Source organism: Macrotis lagotis, chromosome 2 (genome assembly GCF_037893015.1).
Source record: "Macrotis lagotis isolate mMagLag1 chromosome 2, bilby.v1.9.chrom.fasta, whole genome shotgun sequence".
Classification (NCBI taxonomy): Eukaryota; Metazoa; Chordata; class Mammalia; order Peramelemorphia; family Peramelidae; genus Macrotis; species Macrotis lagotis.
In genome coordinates this window covers 222867596-222884096 of record NC_133659.1, presented here as the reverse complement: position 1 = coordinate 222884096, position 16501 = coordinate 222867596, and the positions used below count along the sequence as shown (strand labels likewise).

Genomic DNA, 16501 nt, shown 5'->3' with positions numbered 1-16501 from the left:
CCCTTTGTCAAAATATATGCCTTTTTGTATGACCTGATAGAAATACTATTCTCAAAGATTGACTGATTGATAGCTTGTGATTGATAAGCAGCATTGATTCATAGTCACTAAATACCCTCCCCTCTTCTGTGTCATTGGAAATACACTTCTCAAGCATCATAAATCACATAAAATTATAATCATTTTATACCTTATCCCTTTTCAAATACCCTCCATGGACAAACAATGTTTGTGAACCAAAGCATCATGCAAAATCAAATAATTTCATGAATCATTAGTGCCACTCCCCACCCCCAAGCATATTCTCTCCAATTGAAGTCAAAGCAACAAGCAAAGTGTATCTCTTCATATTTTCATGTCCAGTCCCTCTAAGTATATTATCTCCCTCTCTTTAGTACTCTAACCATAGCCCTCTAACCCTCCCCAACCTGTTACACTCTCTCCTACTCTCCCTTTAGCAACCCAATCATGGTATTAAAATCCTCATTAACTAAAGATGGATAAAGATAAAAATCACTCCTTAATCTCTTTATGTCCAACCCTTCTAAGTAGGTCCCCTTCCTCTGCCCCAATTGTATTTACAAACCTCTTAAGCATCTAGAAAGTAAAGTTATTTCTTATTTAATCACTATAGATTTAATCACTAGTAATTATTCTAAGTACTAGAATACCCTGAAGGTCTCTCTTTAAGAACTTCAACTGCAAGGCTTGAGATACATTAGCACAGTATCACCCAGCATAGAGTTCTCTCATCAGAGAAAATGTTAAGCTCTATGAGCAAAGCAGAATTAAAGTAACTCAAAAGAAATGTGAGATGCATAAATTTAGAGTAAACACCCCAGGTGTTCACTTGGACTATTTGTGCCTAACCTTTGTTAGAGCATTCTGAGTTCTTGTTGGCCTGATCAACCACAGATGCATTGTAATTTGTCTCAAACATAGTGAAGTCATTTTGTTATTCTTTGAAAATGAAGGATCAGAGCTAATCATACCCATATCCTCTAAGTACTATCTTTTCAACAATGATCAACCCTTTAACTTTCCTAAGAGAAACATAATTCTCAAGAATTACAAGCATTATCTTCCCTGGAAGGATTGTATATTATTTGACTAACTTTTTTTTTCTTTCCCTGTTTCATTTACCTTTTAATACATTTCTTGAGTCTTATATTTGAAGAACAAATTCTCTATTCAGTTCTGGTCTTTTTAAAAGGAAATTTGGGGAGTCCTCTATTTCACTAATCATTCATTTTTTCCCCTGACAGAACATGCTGAATTTTACAGAGTAGTAAATTCTTAGATGTAATCCAAGGTCCCTCTGAAATATATTCCAGGCCCTTTGATCTTTTAATGTTGAAGCTAATAAGTTCAGTATAACAATAATCCTGATTGGGCTTCCTTTGTATTTAAATGCTTCTTCTTTGACTGCTTGCAGTATTTTCTCCATTTGAGAATTCTGGATTTTGGCTATGATATCCTTGGTGTTTTTATCTTGGGGGTCTCTATCTGGAGGTGTTCTGTGTATTCTTTTTTTTTTTTAGGTTTTTGCGAGGCAATGGGGTTAAGTGACTTGCCCAAGGCCACACAGCTAGGTAATTATTAAGTGTCTGAAGCTGGATTTGAACTCAGGTACTCCTGACTCCAGGGCCAGTGCTCTATCCACTGCGCCACCTAGCTGCCCCTTGTGTATTCTTTCAATGGCTAGATTGTATATGTGGACAGTCTCAACTGATAATTTCCTAAAAGGTAATTTCAAAGCTCTTTTTTTTTTGATCTAGGCTTTCTGGAATACCAATAATTCATAAATTATCTCTTCCAGATCTATTTTCCTAAAAGGTACTTTACATTTTCTTCATTTTTTTCAGTCTTTTGACTTTGTTTGATGGAATCTTGGTGTCTGATAGATTCATTGGTTTCTATTTGTCCAATTCTAATTTTTTAGGGTTTTATTTTCTTCAGTTAGTTTTTGTTTTCTTTTGCAGTTGGTTAATTTTACTTTTTGCTGTATTGTTTCCCTTTCCAATTGGTCAATTTGAGTTTGAAATGAGTTATATTCCTTTTCCAGTCATTCAATTTTATTTTTTGAAGAGCTGTATTCTTTTTTCAATTGGTCATTCTTTTTTTTTTTTAGGTCTTTTTGGGATTTTTTGCAAGGCAATGGGGTTAAGTGGCTTGCCCAAGGCCACACAGGTAATTATTAAGTGTCTGAGGCCAGATTTGAACTCAGGTACTCCTGACTCCAGGGTTAGTGCTCTATCCACTGTGCCACCTAGCTGTCCCCATTCTTACTTTTAAAGGAGTTGATTTCTTGGGTCAATTTTTTCATATTTTTCCTGCATGACTCTCATTTCTTTTTTTCCATTTTTCTTCTTCCTCTCTTCTTTGATTTTTAAACTCTTTTTTAAATTCTTCTAAGAGGTTTTAGATTTGAGTCCAATTCATAGGTTCCTTTGAATTCCCATGTAGATAATATATCACTGCTTTCTTCTTCTGAGATGGCATTTTTATCAGCAGCATGATCGCTTTCTATGGTTAGGACTCTTTTAGTTTTTTTGCTCATTTTGGTGTTTGAGTTCTGCTCCTAGGGCATAGGGCTGGGGTCTGATTCTTGGCTTATCATAGGCCCAGATGATGTCTATACAGCCCAGGAGTTGCCCTTGCAGAGCTTTATTTCCTCCATTATGTTCAGGCTCTGCCAAACCCAGTCCTGCCTTTTGTTCCAGTGTTCCCAGGGTTCAGATCTTATCTGCAGTTGATAACCTCTGCTGGCTAACTATCTGGCTGCTGGGATCTGTGCTATTGCCTAGCATCCTGGACCTGAACTAGCCTGTGGTTAAAAGCCTCTTGTTGACTTTCTTGCTCTCCCACCTAACTGGGCTTTATTTTCTCTCTTCCCTGAAGAGGCATTCCTTCACTGAAGATCCTCCACGATGTCTACAGTTGAAAGCCTGTTTCAATCTTTTCCTTTTTTGGTTGGATCTGTAGTTTTAATGTCTGTGTGGAGGCTTCATTTAGCCTCAAATAAGGAAAAGCTCTGGGAGCATGATAGCTTCATGCCACCATCTCAGCTCTACCCCAGAACTGTTTCAGTAAGTATTCTTTAAGTTGTTTTTAAAACATGAAATATATTGATTATGAAAAAACTATATCTTTTACATCCTGAAAAATTCTCTTTCTTTTTAGGTTGTTTTATTTTTGCAAGGCAATGGGGTTAAGTGGCTTGCCCAAGGCCACACAGCTAGGTAATTATTAAGTGTCTGAGGCCAGATTTGAACTCAGGTTCTCCTGACTCCAGGGCCAGTGCTCTATCCAACTGTGCCACCTAGCTGCCCCCTGAAAAATTCTTAAGCACAAATCGGTATGAAGTCATATTCCATTCCTAAATAAACATAAGTAAATACAGTATAAAACCTGTGACATTACTTCTTTTAATTTTCTTTTAATTTTATTTCTTTCCTTAACACTTCTTTCTCTTTTATTCACTGAGAAAGTAAGAAAAACAAAATCAATAACAAATGTGGAGAGTCAAGCAAAACAAATTTCTGTACTAGCCATGACTGAAAGAGAAAATTTGCTTCAGTCCACACTGAGTCCATCATCTTTCTAACAGGGGTTGATTAGATAATCCTATTATGTTGATCCAAGTTTCTAAGTCTTTCAAAGTCCTTTATCATTACATTATTTTTGTTGTGTAAGTAGTTCTCCTGGTTCTGCTCTCTTTACTTTGAATCAATTAATTAAGGTCTTCTCAGGTTTTTCTAAAACATCGGATTTATCATTTCTTACAGAAAAATAAAATTCTATTGTGACATTATTTCTAATGGTGGTATACATATGAACTAAAAATGACCCATATTGACTTCAGTGACGTTTTTTGTTCGGGTTTTATTTTTCCCAACAAGTTTCATTGAAAAGTTCAGGTTATGGGTCTCCTTGAGGTTGAAAAGGTGTAGTTCTTAATTTTTTTATACCTGATAAAGTTAATATTTCTTTGAAATATGTTTTTTTGTTATTTTTCCCAGTTGCATGCAAAAATAGTTTTCAGCTTTCAGCTTTTTGTAAGCTTTTTAAGTTCCACATTTTTTTATTACCTTCCCTTTCCTTCACCTTCTGAAGGCAGTGAGCACTCTGATATAGGTTTCATATGTACAATTATGTTTAACATATTTCCATATTTGTCATATGGTGAAAAAAGAATTTGAACTAAAGGGAGAAAAAACATAAGAAAGAAAAATCATAAAAGAAAATTTAAAAAATGAACATAGTATACTTTGCTCTGTATTCAGACTCCATAGTTTTTCTTTAGATGTGGATGGCATTTTCTATCACAAATCTTAATTTCCTTGGTCATTGAACTGCTGAGAGGAGCTGAGTCCATCATGGTTAATCATCTCACAATGTTGCTATTTAGGTGTACAATGTACTCTAGGTTCTACTCACTTTACTAAGCATTAGTTCTTGCAAATCTTTCGAGGTTTTTCCGAAATCTGTCCTCTCTTTTTCATTTTAAATTTATTTATTTATTTATTATTCTAACTATATGCAAAGATAGTTTTCAACATTCATTTTTTATAAGATTTTTGAATTTCACATTTTTCTCCCTCCCTTTGTTCCCTCCCCTTCCCCTTGACAAAGACAATTCTGATTATAGGTTTACATGTATAATTATGTTAAACACATTTCCATATTAGTCAATGTGAAAAAAGAATAAGAACAAATGAGAACAAAAAGCCATGAGAGGGCAAAAAATAAACATAAAACAAAAATGGAAAATAGTAAGCTTTGGTCTGCATTCAGACTCTATCATAGTTCTTTCTCTGGATGTGGATGATTATTTTCTTTTTATTTGTTTGTTTGTTTGTTTGTTTGTTTGTTTGTTTATTTATTTTGCAAGGTAATGGAGTTAATTGACTTGCCTGGGGTCACACAATTAGGTAATTATTAAGTGTTTGAGGTCACATTTGAATTCCAGTCCTCATGACTCCAGGAATGGTGCTCTATCCACTGTGCCACTTAACTGCCCCCGGGAATAATATTTTCCATCACAAATCCTTTAGAATTGTCTTTGACTGTTGTATTGCTGAGGAGAGCTACGTCTATCATAGTTGATCATCATAATATATTGCTGTTAATGTGTAGAATGTTCCCCTGGTTTTGCTCACTTCATTAATCATCAGTTCATCTAAGTCTTTCCAAGTTTTTCTGAAATCTGCCTGTTCATGATTTTTTTTTAGATTTTTGCAAGGCAAATGGGGTTAAGTGGCTTGCCCAAGGCCACACAGCTAGGTAATTATTAAGTGTCTGAGACCGGATTTGAACCCAGGTACTCCTGACTCCAAGGCCGGTGCTTTATCCACTACGCCACCTAGCCACCCCTGTTCATGATTTCTTACAGAACAATAATACGCCATCATATTCATATGCCATAATTGGTTCAAGCCATTCCTCAATTGATGGACATCCTCTCAATTTCCAATTTTTTGCCACTTCAAAAAGAGTTGCAGTAAATTTTTTCTACATATGGTTCTTCCCCCTAACCTCCCCAGCTTTGTTTAAATCTCTTCAGATTACAGACCTATTAGTGATATTGCTGGATCAAAGGTGTGTGATTAGTGTTTTTTTGTTTATTTGTTTGTTTTTAGAGCCAGGAACAAGAATTTACTAAGTGTTTACTTTGTATCAAACTCTGTGCTAAGCATTTTACAACTATTACCTCATTTGATCCTCACAACAACCCTAAGAGATGTGTTACTATGATTCCCATTTTGCAACTAAAGAAACTGAGACAGATAGTTGTTAAGTGACTTGTCCAGGGTCATAAAGTGAATAAATCCAGATTTTAAGTTGCTCTTCCTGAGCTCTATTGTAGATTTCCATTCCCCATAACATTTAACTGCCTTGGATAGGACCACTGCTTAGTTTGGATGGGACAATTGAGTCTGATGACAATGGATAATGAATATGAGGCAGGACTGCTGAATTCCTTTTGGTTCTGTTTTACTTTTCTTCCCACTGCCTCCAGAGGGGAAGGATAAAACAAATAGAGAAGTGAAACTCAAGGGAGGTAAATAGTTGGAAAGACAGTATCTTGATTCCCTCAGTGAGTCACCAGACCACAGTGTAACCTCTTCCCCAGGCTACTAATTGAAATGGCAGGCAAAATTAATAATCTGCAACTTGGAATCTTAGAAAAATCATGTAGAATGGGAGAGGTACCATAGAGAGAGAAATACTCCAACCGTCAAAAGGGAATATGCAAACTTTGAACTACAGACAATGAATATGACTTTGATTCCTGGAAAATTTCCACCACCCATTTTTTTTTGAAGGCAAATGGGGTTAAGTGGCTTGCCCAAGGCCACACAGCTAGGTAATTATTAAGTGTCTGAGTCCAGATTTGAACCCAGGTCCTCCTGACTCCAAGGCTGGTGCTTTATCCACTACGCCACCTAGCTGCCCCTCCACCACCCATTATTAAAGGAGTGATTTTCGTTTTTCTATTTTTTTTAGTATATTAACATTTCATTTGTTTTCCAATTATATACAATAGTAGTGTCTATATATCATTTTTGTAAGGTTTTGAATTTTACAATTTTTCCCCCACCCACCCTCCCTTCCCTCCCCCACCCACAGAAGGTTGTCTGATGGTCTTTACATTGTTTCCATGCTATAAATTGATGTGAATTGAATATTATATAAGAGTGAACACAAGAGTAAATATAAACCCCCCTCTCCCCCAATAAGGTGAGAAACCTCAAGAATAGAGAGAGGGGAAAAATGTGCTTCAGTCTGTGTTCAGATTCCAATGGCTCTGTCTCTGGGGTGAGTTGATTTCTTTATCATAAGTCCAACAGAGAAGTTGCATCAATATTTTTCCCTCAGTTGCTATTACTAGCTGTACCTCCACTCTATTTCTCCCCACTCTCATTTATTCTATTCTCTCTCTCCTTTCATCCTGGCCCTGTCCAAAAGTGTTTTGTATCTGAGTACCCTCTCCCTCAATCTTTTTTTTTTTTTTTTTTTGCTATTCCAAATATTTTAATAAGAGTTCTCCGCAAGGCATTTAGAACACCAATTTGTGAGGATAAACTCCATTGGAGAGAGAGAATACAGAATGCAGGTAACCGCGGAGCTGAGGAATTTTCTTGATTTTGGGCAGGAGCTGAGAGTCCACTGCTTTCTGATCAGCCTTGCGCTGCTCTGTAATCTCATATTTCTCTTTCTCTGTGTCAAAAATCTCTCCTTCTTGGTGTCTGGGTTTACGGAACCTCTTCTTCTTAAAGTAAGCATCAGTAACATGATTTGGAATTTTTACACCAGAAAGGTTAACCCTAGTAGAGGCAAGTAAAGTTCAATGTCATTAAGTTCCTCATAGTTAGTCCTCTTCCACCCCTTCTATGGTTTACCAGAGTCTTGTACTTGGAGATCAAACTTTCTGTTCAGCTCTGGTTGTTTCAATAGGAAAGTTTGAAAGTCCCCTGTTTCATTGAAAGTCCATCTTTTCCCCTGAAAGAGGATGTTCAGTTTTGCTGGGTAGTTGATTCTCGGTTGTAAACCAAGATCTTTTGCTTTCTGGAATATCATATTCAATCCCTATGAACCGATAATATAGATGCTGCCAGATCCTGTGTAATCCTGACTATGGAACCTTGGTAGTTGAATTGTTTGTTTCTGGCAGCTTTTAGAATTTTCTCTTTGATTTGGGAGTTTTGGAAATGGGCTATAATATTCCTGGAAGTTTTTCTTTTGGGATCTCTTTCAAGAGGTGACTGGTGAATTCTCTCGATTTCTATTTTATTCTCTGCTTCTAGGATCTCCTGGCAATTTTTCTGTATTATTTCTTGAAAAATGAAATCTAGGCTCTTTTCCTGATCATGGCCTTCAGAAAGCCTAATAGTTTTTAAATTATTTCTTCTGGATCTGTTTCCAAGGTCGTTTGTTTTTCCAATGAGATATTTCACATTTTCTTCTAATTTTTGGCTTTTTGGGAAGAGTTTCATGTCTTCCTGACTTCTTGCAAAGTCATCAGCTTCCTTTAGTTCCATTCTGCATTTGAAGGAGTTATTTTTTTCAGTGAGCTTTTTTATCTCCTTTTCCAGCTGGCCAATTCTGCTTTTTAAGGCATTCTTCTCCTCCTTTGCCTTTTGTTTTGCTTCTTCCATTAGGCCTAAACTGGTTTTTAACATATTATTTTCTTCAGTATTCTTTTGTATATCTTTCACCAAGCTGTTGATTTGGTTTTCATGATTTTTCTGTATCACTCTCATTTCTCCTCCCAATTTTTCCTCCATCTCCCTTAATTGCTTTTCGAAGTCTTTTTTTCAGCTCATACATAGTTTGAGCCCATTTTCTATTTCTCTTGAAGGTTTTGGATCTGTCAGCTTCTATTTTTGTCATCAACTGAGTATGTGTTTTGATCTTCTATGGGACTAAAGTAATTCTCTATGGTCAGATTCTTCTTTTTCTTCTTGTTTACTCATTTCCTCAGCCCAAGACAGCACTTCCAAAACTTTGGGGGTTTTTGGGGGGGACACCACACTAGGACCTTTATTCCTCCAAGGTCTTATGCTCTCTTGCCTGTGCTTTGATATGTAGATGGCTCCCATACTTCCCTCTGCCCTAGAGCTATAAGGAGGGATCCAGCTTGGCTACTTAGTATGGAAGCCCAAACTGCAACCTGGATCTAAGTGTAGGCTAGCAGCAGGGTCCTACCATGAGGGAGAGCAGAGAAATCTCTGCAGACTTCCCTTATGGTCTCTGGGGGTGCAGGCGGCTTTCTCCAGATTCTTGCTGCAGATTCTGCCGCTGGTGCTCCTCACTCCACACTCATTCTGGTGTAGCAGAGTTCTCTCACTACCCCTTCAAACTGTTGCTGATGATCTCTAGGCTGGGCTTGGCTGTACTGTGCTGCAGTTGAATCTTTTTTCCAACCCCCGGTCCTGGTGATATACACCTTTCCTGTGGAACTTCTAAGTTATCTTGGACTGGGAAAATGTATCACTCAGTCTTTCTGTGGGTTCTGCCCCTCTGAATTTTGGCTAGAGTCATCATTTGTTGGCTTTTGGAGTTTTGGGGGGGAAGGAGTTCCTGGGAATTGCTGCCTTCACACTGCCATCTTGGCTCCACCCTGATTAATGGTTTTAGTTTGGATTGACATCTCCAATAAGACACACTCCAAAAGAGGAAAAGCACAAAGTGGTTTATTATTATTTTAACAAAGGTAAAGTCAAAGGAAGCTTGCAACAATAATAACTAATGATTCCTAATAGTATTATAACTATAACAAATGTAATTAAAAAAATGAAACAGATAGGAAACATTATCAAAGATAGTCAAAGATATAGAAAATTTTTATCAAAAATAATCAATCAAGATACCAATCAGACAACCAAACAAGCAGGATCCAGAAAACTCCAACTCATGGAAGATACCTCAGGTTGGGAAACTCCAGTTTTCAACAGCCCTTTCCATAGTCCAGATCAGAAGTGTCCCAGACAGAGAGTCCTCTTCATGGATGAGGTTCCAAAGGGATCTGAGTAAGGCTTGTGTAATTATAGGATTCTAAACAAAGAAGGCATGGTGTCAGGTATCTATGTAATTCTGGACTCAGAAGATCCATCCTGAAACTGGTCAGGTTTCAGGAGGGATTTTTCTTCTCCAGATAATTGGGGAAGGGGGTGTATTTACAGGACTAGCTACGTTCCCAGTAAAGGCTACCCGCTTTATCGAGGACTGGCTAGGTTCCCAATTATATGAGTGTTTTACTGCAAGGTCATCATGCCCCAGACTTGTTTTACTATTTTTGTTCAGGTGACGCCAGGGACATGGAAGAGCTTCATTGATTAATCATTCAAAAGAGAAGGCATAGTTCTATTGTCCTTTGAACATAGGTCCAAATTGCTCTCCAAAATGGTTGCATCAGTTCAAAATAATGTGTATGTCTGAAGTTTCTATCAGGTTCATAACGAATCCTGTCAGAGAATTAATACACTGAAAAAATATTTCTCCTGAAATACTTTAGCAGCTGAAGGAGTTTTGGTTTTTTAAAATTCCTGATCTGATAAAATAATCAATGCCTATCTGATAAAATGATCAATGATTGCCATGCTCTTCCTTATCTTCGAATTAGCTTCTCCCAGTGCTAAAAATTCAGTGCTGATTAGTTTCAAAGGTTTGTTAAATTTATATTCTCTAAGTATGTATAATGAGGTGGCAGTTCTTTTTTGCACATGAGAGCATATGTCAATACTTCTTAGTGACATCTGTAGCCAGCTTGGGTCAGAAAAATTTATTCCTTACTAGATCCAGAATTCTCTCTTGACCTCTGTGTCCAAAATCATCATGTAGTTTTTTCATGGCCCTAACATAATATGCTCTGGTTAACACCATCTGTTTATTGGTCCTATGTGGGAACTATATTGAACAACCCCAACTTCTACCATTGGTTTAACAATAGGATATTTCCTGGGGGTCACAATTTTCTGTCCTCATTTGAATTCCATTTTGCCATTTCATAGTTTAGATTATTTTGTAATGTCCTTAAAAAGTCATATGTTCTCTCTGCAGATTATTCAAAGATAATTAAAATGAAAAGGGTTTTAATTAAATAAGAATGATGTTGGTCTGGTGCATGTGAAGACCCCATCAACTTACTATACTGATGAAACTTCTTCATAAGAGGGCATTATTCCAGGAAAATAGTGATAACATATAAGGGAAATAGTTGGAGAGATGGTGGAGTGTGTCTAGACATTCAAAAATTGATTTCAATCAGCAAACTATGTGATGAAGGGAAGGCTCTTTGATAAGTTTTAAAGGCATTCAAAAAAAGCTGTCCGCATCAGCCATTCCTTCTTTTCCTCAGTCACCCTTGAAGAAACAGTTGATTTTCCCCCCTCTCATTGCAGATTATTGTAAAGGAAAAGGGATTAGGAACTTCTCCTTTGCATGAACACTGAGACTTGTAACTCAGTCTTTGGCATTTATGCTTATTCTTTTTCATTGCAGGTAAAAAGAGTGGAGCTTCTATGACCTTTCTTTATTCCAGTGTCCTAAGCAAGATTTTTACTTAACCCAGCAACAGTGTCCCAAGGTATAAGGTTTGATTTTCTGGACCCATTACAGTGAAAGTTGAGAGGACCTATCCAGCAGTCATACTGTATCTGGACATTGATTTGATGGAACCATTGCTATATAAGAACTGAATTAAATTTTGAGGTGATAAGGAGAGGAATTTGCCCTGTGTCTAAGCTTCTAAGTGGGGTGAGATGTTGATAATTTTGTCCTTGTTATAACTTTGAAATAAATATTACTTTATAAAAGCTAATTGATGTTAGATGATTAAATTCATCTACAATTGGCGCTTTCACTTGTTTTTCCTTCATACTCTTCTTAATTCTGCAGTATAGCTTCAACAGGCACTGCTCTCTACCTGCCATTTTTAATTGACAAACCTAATGACCCTTTCTCAATTCTCATTCTTTCTGACTTCTCTGGAACCTTTGAAACCGTTGATCATACTCTTTCTCATACTCTCTTGTCTCTCAGTTTTCAAGACACTGATTTTCCTCCTCTTTCAAACTGGTTCTTCTCAGAAGCCTTTGCTAAATATACACTGAGTTCATGTCTGCTAAAAATACTTACAGCTCTGTCCGGACCCCCTTTACTTCTCCCTCTATACTATTTCACTTGTTAGAGGCAATTAGGTGGCTCATTTGATAAAGTGCTGGACCTGGAATCAGAAAGACCTGAATTCACATCAGGCCTAAGAGACTTACTAACTGAATGACAATAGGCAAATCATTTAGCATCTATCCTTCTCTGTTTCCTTACCTATAAAATGGGGATAATAATCATAGAACCTTTCTCTCAGGGTTGTCATGAGGACATAATATTTGTAAAGTGCTTAACATAGTACCCAGAATATAGCATATGCTAAATAAGTGCTTATTTCCTTCTTTACTTGGTCTTCTTATCAGCTTCCATGGATTAAATTATCATTTCAATGCAGATAATTCTCAGATAAATTTATTCTTCATCCTTGCTTCTCTTTGGCCCTACAGTCTTGCATCAACAACTGCCTCTTGGATGTACTGTAGACACCTTAACATCAAGATATCCAAAATCGAATTTACCAGTTTTTCCTAAAAAATTTTCCCCTTTCCTCAAATTTCTCTATTACTGTCAGGGACACCACCATCCTCCCATTTATTCAGGTTCAAAATTTAGATGCTATCCTTGACTGTTTACTTCCTCTCAATCATCATAACTAATCTGTTGCCAAATCTTATCAATTCTACCCTTACATACTTTTCTCCTCTGTCACTGCATTTACTTGGTTGCAGTTTCATACTTGAGCTATTGCAATAACCTTTCTGGTTGATCTACCTGCCTCAAATCTCTCCCCATAGAAATCATTCTCCACTTACTTATCAAAGTGATCTTCTCAAAGTGCAGATATGTCACCTCTCTCCCCAACACTACATAAACTTCATTAGGTCCCTATCACCTCCAGGATTAATTATAAAGTCCTCTGTTTGGCTTTCAAAGTGAAACATAATCTACCCCTTTCTATCTTTCTACCTTTACTCCTTTCCACATACTCTATGATACAGTGACATTGACTTTCTTGCTATTCTTCACATAAAACTCTTTTTCAACTCAACATTTTTTGGGAAAATTTAACATTATTTTGATACATCCTAAATATAGGTAGTCCATTATCAAGTCTACTGAGTACTAGTCCTTTCATAGGTTATAAAATTATTTATTTCAAGTGTCACTTAAAATTATTGTAATGTTGTAGTTATTTGGAATCTACTATCCACTTTAGTAGTTCATGCTACACTTTAAGTTTTCACTATTACTTTTGAATGAGGTTTAATGATTTCAGATGGATTAGACTAACAGATGCCAAAACCCTGCCAATTATTTTCTGCATCTAGGAGACAATATAGATAAAGGCTGGAATCAGGGATACCTGAGTTCAGATGGGATTCATAACATTGAACAAGTCATTTAATCACTGCCTGCCTCAGTTTTCTCATCTATAAGATGAGGATAACAATAACACCTACCTCTCAGGGTTTTTGTGAAGATAAAATGAGATAATAATTGCAAAGCACTTCACATTCTTTAAAAGCACTTGCTGGATATCATTACCATTCTTCCATCTTTGATCCTACATGCAGATTCTATAGACCTCAACTTCCATAGCACCAAAGTCCTTTGAATGTCCAACTTTTACTCTGAGACAGCTCTTTATGATATAAGGGATCTAGCTTCTCTCTTACTTGTAGGAGAGATGCTCCTCCTGTCCCAATCTTTATTTAAACTCCTTTTGAACTCTTTTCTCATTAATATCTAAATGTTCTTATCCAATTCCTCTACCTCAGGAGGGGGTATGTAAAAAAAGAAATTTCCAGGTATTGTTTCCTATGATCAAGGTGTTATTATCTTGCATGGTCCAGTGGATCCATTGTAATTTGCAGAGTACAGACTGACTGGATTCCCTAAGCCTAAACTTACTAAGAATCATCTTACAATTTCTCAGTTCTTTGATCTTTCTTTTCAATAGTCTTATAATGTCCTTATTTAGAAGTTCACTCCTAAAAACAGGACATTGCTACTTATTTTTATTAATTCCAAAAAATCATAATAATTATTAAATGTATCAGCATTTACTTTTAAAATATTGATAACATAACATAGCAAGTCAATAATTCTAAACTAAATATTCAATCTATATAGTATAGTAACTAAATAACTAAAATGAGATAATTAATATGTATGAAACAAAACCATAAACTAGGCAAGTAAATGTCATTAATCAACAGCAGCACTGTTAGACACTTTACATTTAGGTTCTATGTGGAAAATACTTATGTAAAAGAAATAAGAAAAAATTAATTGTAGATAAAGTAAAATGTTAGACAAAATTGCAGGTAAGGTAAAATAAGATAAAGTTTTCATGATGCAACCATATTTACCTGTGGTTCACCTTTGAGGCTTATAATTGACTTGTTTTCATAATTGACTTTATAAACTCTAGGGTAAAACAGTTTTATGTGTGGATATTTCTTATTAATGAATGAAATTTCAAATTTTGTCATCAATTAACCAGTTAGCACAAACCCCAAAATTAGTTCATTAAATATAATTTATTTAATACACTGGAGAATCTTCCTTTCCCAATAACAGTTACTTATATCTATGTATTATGTACCTTTATCTCCTAAAATAAAATATTTTAAAGACATAGAATATATGATTTATTAACAATGAAATCAATAATAAAACAAAAACATAAATAATTATTAACAATATTTTAACTGTGAGAAATATCACAGCCAGAGTTACCCTCTGAGGGTTTAACTTCACCATAACAATTGATAAATTCACTTCTGGAAATGCAATTCTGTCATTCACTTTACTCATAACACCAATCAAAATCTCTCAAGAATCCTCTTCATATTTCTCCTCAAGATAAGTTAAATTCAGTCTCTTAGGAAATAATTATAATAAAAATAGATAACATTTGTGAACCTCCTACTATGTTTGAAGGGCTGTCCTAAGCACTTTACAATTATTATCTCATTTGACCCTCACAACAACCCTGAGAGATTGGGTGTTATTCTTAGCTGTGGTTTTACAGATGAGAAACCTGAGGCTGAGATAGATTAAATGACTTGTCCAGGATCACACAGCTAGGAAGCACCTTGACTCTGAGTTGAAGGTCCTATGCATTATGCCACCCAAAAACCTTCTAAATAACTAATTTTAGTCTTTTTTGGTACTCTCTTTAGTCACAAATAATGTACTATAAACTACTAGTTACTCAGAGAATCATCATAGAATTTTCATAAGATAGTAATTGACAGTTCTAACAGGAAAGAGAAATTTCTCCTCACCATTTTTCTCTCCGACTTCTTACAGATCCTCACAAATCAATGTTGTATCCACACACTTCTGACTTTGTAAAGAGAAGAATCTTATAGAATGACAGTTAAAACTCCAGCTCCAAACTACCCTCTCCTCAACATTACATTTGAGTCTTAAAGATACATTAACTATTTCTGTAATAATCATGGAAGATGGTAGTAAAACATGGCTATACATACATTTTCTCATCTGGGCTTACAAAACAATTATTTTATATTAGATAAATGGTATTATTATCATGATTTTACCAATGAGAAAACTGAAGCTTAATCTCTGTTAAATTTCTTTCCCATGATCACAACAGCTAGTATGCATTGGAAGTCAAATTTAATCCACTGTCTACACTGTCAAACTCCTTCAGGTTCAGTAATCATTCAACAAATATTAAGTAGCTTGCATGAATAATCCATTATTACTCAAAAGAGATTGCCTGAAAAGCAGTATGGCATAATGAACAGAGACCCAACTTTAGAAACACCTGAGTACAAGAACTTCTTCTGACATATTTCTGACGCTGAAAAAGTCAAATTCATATAGTGTCCTGAGACATCTCTCCAAGACTACAAGAAATAGAGCAAGGGCTGATCTTCATGGCTAGGGTAGTTCTCAATATTAACAGTATCAAACTCAGAAATCCTGCAAGATACATATACATTTATAAATATATAAATATATAAATATATAAATACATATATATATATATTTATATATATATATATATATATATATACACACACACACAGAGAGAGAGAGAGAGAGAGAGAGAGAGAGAGAGACTTAGAAAACCACAAACTGACAGTATCTATCTTTTACTATATTTGAATTTATTTTGTTAAATATTTCTCAATTACATTTTACTCTGGTTGGGACAACACTCAGAAGTGAGGTCACAAATTTAATATCTTTGTCTAACACTAATGAAATTCCAGGTTTGGGACATTACCCTCTCCCAATAAAATCCAAAGAAACAAAGCAAAAGAGAGCTTGGTCTAATAATACAAACTAACTAAAAAAGAAGAAAAATCCTTTTTGTCTGGATTATAATATGAAGCTATATGACAATTCTATTAAATTATTTTGTTGACAGGAATATAACAATTATAAGAAGAATTAGCACTTTAAAGTATGCAAAGTGCTTTACAAATAGTCATTCATTTGATTGTCACAACAGCCTGGACCATAGATGCTATTTTTATACATTTTACACATAGTGAAACTGAAGCCAAGAGAGCTTCATGACTTGTCCATGGTCATACACTCTTATCTGATTCCTTAAAAGAGAAACATCTCTTGGCATAATAGTTAAAATGACAACCCCAAGCCATTATTTCCTCAACATTCCATTTGGTCATTCCGGGGTCAACACAAGCTAGCAAATGTCTGAGATTAGATATGAACTCAATGTCTCCTTACTCTAAGTACATTCTATGCACTAACCACCTGAGATTGGCACTACTATTGAGTTAGTCAGGATTAAGGAGTAGAAAAAAAGAATAGGTTAGATGGGTTTTGGAAAATTTTAGAGAACTTTCAATGATCCCAGGGTGTTCCCTGACATGAA

At 35.7% G+C, this 16501-nt stretch overlaps 1 pseudogene; it reads right to left on the bottom strand.

Moving 5' to 3' along the window:
- Positions 1-16501, bottom strand: part of LOC141512096 (magnesium transporter NIPA2-like) — a 102960-nt pseudogene that overhangs the window by 83327 nt on the left and 3132 nt on the right.